The sequence below is a fragment of the Scyliorhinus torazame genome, chromosome 8 (assembly GCF_047496885.1).
Source record: "Scyliorhinus torazame isolate Kashiwa2021f chromosome 8, sScyTor2.1, whole genome shotgun sequence".
NCBI lineage: Eukaryota > Metazoa > Chordata > Chondrichthyes > Carcharhiniformes > Scyliorhinidae > Scyliorhinus > Scyliorhinus torazame.
The window spans coordinates 128,981,586-128,988,958 of NC_092714.1; the positions used below are offsets into that span (position 1 = coordinate 128,981,586).

General features: G+C 47.4%; 1 pseudogene; it reads right to left on the reverse strand.

Moving 5' to 3' along the window:
- The window catches only part of LOC140428110 (ribosomal protein S6 kinase alpha-3-like), a 191,393-nt pseudogene that overhangs the window by 44,474 nt on the left and 139,546 nt on the right, over nucleotides 1–7,373 (reverse strand).

Sequence of the window (7,373 nt, forward strand, 5' to 3'; positions counted from 1 at the left end):
ATGGAGAACATCAAGTTCGCTCTGAGGGGGTCATGTCAGGGTTCGCCCGGCGATGGCAACCATTTATCGACTTCTTCGCGGAAAATTAATCGTCAGCAGGGGGGGGCGGGGTTTAGGGTATCGTAGATTAGGGGGTTAGTTAGGCGGGTCCTTGTGGGACGAGAGCTGGTTTTTTGCACTATGTTGATTGTTCTTTGCATACTGTTTTGTATTGTTGTTGTTTGTTATGCCAAAATGCCTCAATAAAATGGTTTATCATGAAAAAAACAACACACTGCTGCCTCACGGGGCTGAGGACCCAGGTTCGATTCTGGCCGTGGGTCACTGCCCATGTGGAGTTTGCACATTCTCCCAGTGTTTGCGTGGGTCTCACCCCACAACCCAAAGATGTGCAGACTAGACGGATTAGCCACGCTAAATTACCACTTAATTGGAAAAAAAAATTGGGCATTATTTTGAACGGATCATAAAGGGGCAAAAGGACCAGTTACAAGAGAGGTGGATTTCGATGTGACAGGAGAATGGAACATGTGTGAAGACAGAAGAGAAGTGGGTTGGAACGTGGGTGAGCAGAGTACGATATAACCGGTTAGGCTAGAGATGGATTGCGACCAGTGGAATAATGGAATGGGAACTTAGAGGCTGAATCAGAGCAGTGGGAGGAGAGAAAATGTTCCTTCTAAGGTGCATGCATGTGGCCATGTTGCAACCTGGAATGTACTGCACATTGAAATAAAGAGGTCATTCACAACTTGATGGATGTTCAGTAGCTTTATTTGTAAAGCTCTCTAACAGGATGCAGGTGCTGCTGGCTATGTCAGCATTAATGGTCCACGAATGGAGGTGGTGGTGGTGGGGGTGACCTGCTTTCATGAACTGCAGCAGGGAAGGTAGCTCCAAAATTTTTACCCAGTGACAAATGAAGGAAGGAGATCTAGTTCCAACTCAAAAGTGTGTGTGGGTTGGAGGAGAACTTGCATGTATGTAGTGGTGTTCCCATGCATCTGCAGCCTTCGCCATTCTAGGTGGTAGCAGTCATTGGTTTGGAAGGTGCTGTTGAAGGAATCTTGGTGAGTTGCTGCAGTGCATTTTGTAGATGGCATACCCTGCTGCCACTGTGCGTCAGTGATGGAGAGAGAGGATTTTGAAGGTGGAGTGCCAATCATGTAGGTTACTTTCTCCTGGGTAGTGTTGTGCTTTGTGTGTCAGTGCTGCACTCATCCAGGTAAATGGAGACCATCACACTCCTGACTTTGCCTTGTAGATGGTGGACAGTCTTTAGGGAGTCAGGGGGCGGGTTCCTCTCCACAGAATTCTCTGCTTCTGTAGATTTTAAAATGTAAACTGCCCACGGGCAATAAAGTAATGCTCAGGAGGTTATGTACCCATCCACTATGAAAAGAATTGAGGGAAAACTGGTCAATTTAAAAAAGAGAATATTTACATTTACAAGTAACTTGCACATCAGGATATACAAGAAATTGGTCTGTATATTGTGTTGAAATTGGAATCCAATCAAGTTTAATGGTATTGGGTAAATGACAAATCATAATTCGTCTAGAGTACTGCCTGCAGCCACTTGAAAGTTAAATAATTGCGTAAAGAACTTCCAGACACGTGCTACAGTGATGTAAAAACATTGTACTATTAGAGTATTAACAAATGCAGCTTCTCTGGTTTTAGAAATGGGCGTTATGCTTTCATTTTAAAAAAAAGTAGGTATTTTAGTTGGGCACAGTGTGAGGGCTCAGACAAACTCTGCTTTCAATGCCCAATATCTGGATTTATTTAATCAAGACATGAAAGTGAACGATCATGTTTTTTTGCCTTCCAGGATGTATTCTATGTTCTCATGATCATCCTTAAAGATGGTAGAATCAATACAGCAGTTGTCATGAGAATATCGCTTTAAGAAATGGTTAGTTGCTCATGTTACTGCAGTGATATCAGAGTGTGGGTGGAGCTGAGCTCTGGCTCGGCTTTTTAGTTTCACTTTGAGAAAAGCTTGGGTGTGTCTGGGGTTTCCAGTGAGCTGCAGCTGAAGTTAAACAAAGCTGTCCTGTTGATCTCTGCCATCCAAAGACTATCTCTGGATCATTTGGTGAATTCAGAATTATAAATGTTCTCAATAGTGAATGTAAACCCTGATGTGCTTCTGTTTAAAGGTTTGTTAAGTCTTTTGGATGTTAAAAGGATAGCTTAAAGGATTACTTTGTGTTGTATTCTTTGGGGGTTATCTTTGAATTAATGGTTGCTAAGATATTCACTGTTTGTTTTAAAAAGGTTAACTTGAGTTCATAGAATAAACATCTTTTTGTTTTTAAAAAATACAGTCTGTACCATGCCTGTAGAGTGAGCTGTGCTATTAAAAGTTGTGGGTCAGGTGATGCACTTTGGGATTCTCTAAACCCTGACCCATAACACAGTAGATTGTGACTTGCGTGATAAAAACAGATTAAATGGTCAATGGATAAGTGAGGGGAAGGCACAGAGCAGATTTACAATAGTTAAGCATTTCCCGATTAACCTTTATGTTTAGTTGCAAAGACTTACACAAGGTTACTCTCATGGCTTCAGAGCAAATAACTCTTCTTTTTTTTTTTTTTAAGCAAAGCGAAGAATTAATTTTAAAATGACAAAAATAAATTTTTTAAAGTGTCAAATACAAGTTGCTGCCAATGAAACATACATACATCGGCTACCCAATGGTGTTTATATCCTGCAGCCAATATATCCAAAATTGCTGATTATCTGTGACTGAACTGTTTTTTGTCACTGCACTTGCTCCATGATGCAGTGAAGCTAATAACACAATACATGATAAAACAATGTATCACAAAATAATTTTCTATCACAAAATAATTTTCAAAAGAATTAGATGTGAAGCAACAATTAGGGCTAGAATGGGATTTGTGGTCTAATTTGCCAACATTCATGCAAACGTGACTGCAACTTAATGTGTCTGAGTCAGAATATTAGCGTGTCTAAGTCAGGATATTAGCTTTGAATGAACCACTAGATGAACATTTTAATTTAAACATGTATTGACTGTTTTTTTTTACCTGTATAACTGGATGTACAGCTGTTTGCATGGGCTGGGGTTCTTCCTCTGAGGTAATAGCCACAAAACTGAATCCACGAAAGAGCTGATGAGCATTGGCACTGGGTGGAATACCAGGGGAATCTAAATAACATAATAGACAGTAAACTTCATTTGGGCCGGTTTCACACAAATGCTAAAATTGCATTTAAATCAAAACGCGACACGTTGCATCTATTTATATTACATATTGAGTGATCTTAGAAAGGTGGGGATCTTCAATTGAAGAAAATGGTCACCAATTGCTGGTTGATGAACCCTCCTGTAACTGCACCCACCACTACTCTAATAAGGCGCACCCACCACTACTCTAATAAGGCCCCCCCCCCCCACACCCTCCGCCACATGAAAATCAAAACATCTATAGGACAAAAAGTAAGTAGGTTTTTGCATGCAGTATGGAGTGTAATGCACTACTGTCTTGAAGCATAAGTTGAACGGAGAGCCAAACATTAAGGGTTATGTACTAAAGATTTATAATTAATTATCAACATGTTTACCTTTTGGTGTTTTTGCTGTAAAACTCTGGATCAAAATAGAAAGTATCCTCTGGTCTACCAATTGCAGGTTTGAAAGGTGGTTGTATTTCTCTTCTGCACAATTTTCTGAAATAAGCAATATGTTCATATGTATATGTTAATTTGAAATGTCTAAGTAATATTTTTGCATAAGAATGGAACTAAAGACTTCCGGGTGCGGCGATGACCAGCTAAGTCGCACGTTTCGGCAGCTCTCGGTGGAACAGACTTTTGGGCTCTTGATAAGAGCCCCAACGGCAATTTAAACAGCCAAAAACACCGTGCGGTAAACCAGAAGGGAATCTCCCCAGACACGCATGGATAAGGGAGAGGATAGCGGCCGGATTGCGGAGGATCCCTCTGGAGCAGCGGCAAGGAAGGCAAGCTCAAAGCAAGATGGCGTCGGGAAGGTGGCCGTTTGTTATGGGGCCCCGGACCAACAAGAGTTCCTGCAGCGCTGTGTGGAAGAGCTGAAAAAGGAGTTGAAGAAGGAGCTGTTGGCCCAGATATTACAGGCGATTGAAGGGCTAAAGGAGGAGCAGAAGACCCAAGAGCAGGAGCTTCGGGTCGTGAAGGCAAAGGCTGCTGAAAATGAAGACAGAGACGCACGAGGCACAGCATAAAAGGTGTGTGGAAAGGCTGGAAGTACTGGAGAATAATTCGAGGAGGAAGAATTTAAGGGTTCTGGGTCTTCCCGAAGGGCGCAGAAGGGGCGGACGTCGGGACATATGTGAGCACGATGCTTCACTCGCTAATGGGATCGAAGGCCCCAACGGGCCCTTTGGAGGTGGAGGGAGCTTATCGAGTTTTGGCGCGAAGACCAAGGGCTGGAGAAATACCTCTAGCTATAGTGGTGAGGTTCCTCCGCTATAATGACAGAGAGACGGTCCTCAGATGGGCAAAGAAAACTCGGAACTGTAGGTGGGAGAACGCGGTGATCCGCGTATACCAGGATTGGAGTGCGGAGGTGGCAAGAAGGAGGGCAAGTTTGAATCGGGCTAAGGCGATGCTTCACAAAAAGAAGATCCAGTTTGGAATGTTTACAACCGGCGAGATTGTGGGTCACACACCAAGGGAAGCACCCACTACTTTGAGACGGCAGAAGAGGCGCGGACATTCATTGTGGACGAGAAACTGGAATAGTCTGGCGAGAGAAAGAACTTTTGGGACAAAGTGGTGGGGTGATTATGTGGGGCAAGGAAAAGGGGGGGGGGGGGGTTAGGGAGATGATTTTTCAATTTGTTAATCTTGTGATCCTGTAACTTTTCGCTCTTTCCCCCCCCCCCCCCCCGCCCCCATTAGGGGCGGGGCCGAGTGGGAAACGCGGGCTTTGTTCCCGCGCTATGGTAATTATGGCGGGAACAGGGACGCAGGAAGGAGGGGGGCCTCGCACAGTGGGGGCCGAGGACAAGGGGGGGAAGCCGAGGTCAGCCAGAGTTCGCTGACTTCTGGGAGCAACATGGGGGTGCAACTACGCTAGAAAGGGATCTAGCGGAGGGGGGGGGGGGGGAAAGAGAGGGGGGGGTTAACTGTATTGCTGCTGCTAAGGAGAAGGGGGAGCTGTTATGGGATGGGGTGGTCGAGGTGAGAGGGCCCCATCGGGGGGGGGATACACGGGTACGTGGGAAACCGGGTGAGGAGCTTGGTTAAAAAAGGGGATGGCTAGTCGACAAGGGGGGGGGGGGGGGGGCGTAAAGAGACCCCCAACCCGGCTGATTACGTGGAACGTGAGAGGGCTGAACAGGCCGATCAAAAGGGCACGGGTACTCGCACACCTAAAGAAATTAAAGGCAGATGTGGTTATGTTGCAGGAGACGCATCTGAAACTGATAGGACCAGGTCAGGCTACGTAAAGGATGGGTGGGGCAGGTGTTTCATTCGGGTTTGGATGCGAAGAACAGGGGGGTGGCTATCTTAGTGGGGGAAACGGGTACTGTTTGAGGCAAAGACCATAGTGGCGGATAGTGGGGGTAGATATGTGATGGTGAGTGGCAGATTGCAAGGGGAGGCAGTGGTTCTCATGAACGTATATGCCCCAAACTGGGATGATGCAAATTTTATGAGGCGTATATGTTGGGACGTATCCCGGACCTGGAGGCGGGAAAGTTGGTAATGGGGGGGGGGGGGGGGGGGGGGGGGGGGGGACTTCAATACGGTGCTTGATCCAGGGCTGGACCGGATTAAGGTCCAGGACCGGGAGGAGGCCGGCAGTGGCCAGGGTGCTCAAGGACTTCATGGAGCAGATGGGAGGGGTAGATCCCTGGAGATTTAGTAGGCCTAGGAGTAAGGAGTTCTCATTTTTCTCCCATGTCCACAAAGTATACTCACGGATAGACTTTTTTGTCTTGGGAAGGGGCACTGATTCCGAAGGTGACAGGGACGGAATATACGGCCATAGCTATTTCGGACCACGCTCCACATTGGGTAGACCTGGAGGTAGGAGAGGAAAAAGAACAGCACCCACTCTGGAGAATGGATATGGGCTTATTGGCGGATGAGGGGGTATGTTTAAGGGTGAGGGGGTGCATCGAAAGGTACTTGGAGCTTAATGACAATGGAGAGGTTCAGGTGGGAGTGGTCTGGGAGGCGTTGAAGGCGGGTGGTTAGAGGGGAACTGATATCCATAAGGGCACATAAAGGGAAGCAAGAGGGTAAAAGAAAGGGAGCGGTTGCTGCAAGAACTTTTGAGGGTGGACAGGCAATATGCGGAGGCACCGGAGGGGGGACTGTACAGGGAAAGACAAAGGCTGCATGTGGAATTTGACCTGCTGACCATGCGTAAGGCAGAGGCACAGTGGAGGGCGGCACAGGGGTATACAGTATGAGTATGGAGAGAAGGCGAGTCGGCTACTGGCCCACCAATTGAGGAAGAGGGGAGCAGCGAGGGAGATAGGTGGGGTGAGAGGTGAGGAGGGAGAGGTGGACCGGGGAGCGGAGAGAGTGAACGGGGGTGTTCAAGGCATTTTATGAGGGGCTATATAAGGCTCAGCCCCCGGAAGGGAAGGAGGGAATGATGTGTTTCTTGGATCAGCTGGAATTCCCCAAGGTGGAGGAGCAGGAGAGGGCGGGACTGGGAGCACAGATTGGGATGGAGGAGGTGGTAAAAGGGATTGGGAGCATGCAGACGGGGAAGGCCCCGGACCGGACGGATTCCCGGTGGAATTTTATAGGAATTATGGACTTACTGGCCCCGCTTTTGACGAGAACCTTTAATGAGGCTAGGGAAAGGGGGGCAGCTGCCCCCGACTATGTCGGAGGCAACTATATCACTCCTTTTGAAGAAGGAAAAAGAACCCGCTGCAGTGTGGGTCCTACAGGCCCATTTCCCTTTTAAATGTAGATGCTAAGCTCCTGGCCAAGGTGATGGCGACGAGGATAGAGGAATGTGTTCCGGGGGTGGTCCACGAGGATCAAACTGGGTTCGTTAAGGGGAGACAGCTGAACACGAACATACGGAGGTTTCTAGGGGTAATGATGATGCCCCCACCAGAGGAGGGAGGCGGAGATAGTGGTGGCGATGGACGCCGAGAAAGCATTCGACAGAGTGGAGTGGGATTATCTGTGGGAGGTGCTGAGGAGATTTGGTTTTGGAGAAGGGTATATTGGATGGGTACAGCTGCTGTATAGGGCCCCAGTGGCGAGCGTGGCCACAAACAGACAGAGGTCTGATTACTTCAGTCTTCATAGTGGGACGAGGCAGGGGTGTCCCCTGTCTCCGTTACTGTTTGCACTGGCGATTGAGCCCCTGGCCATAG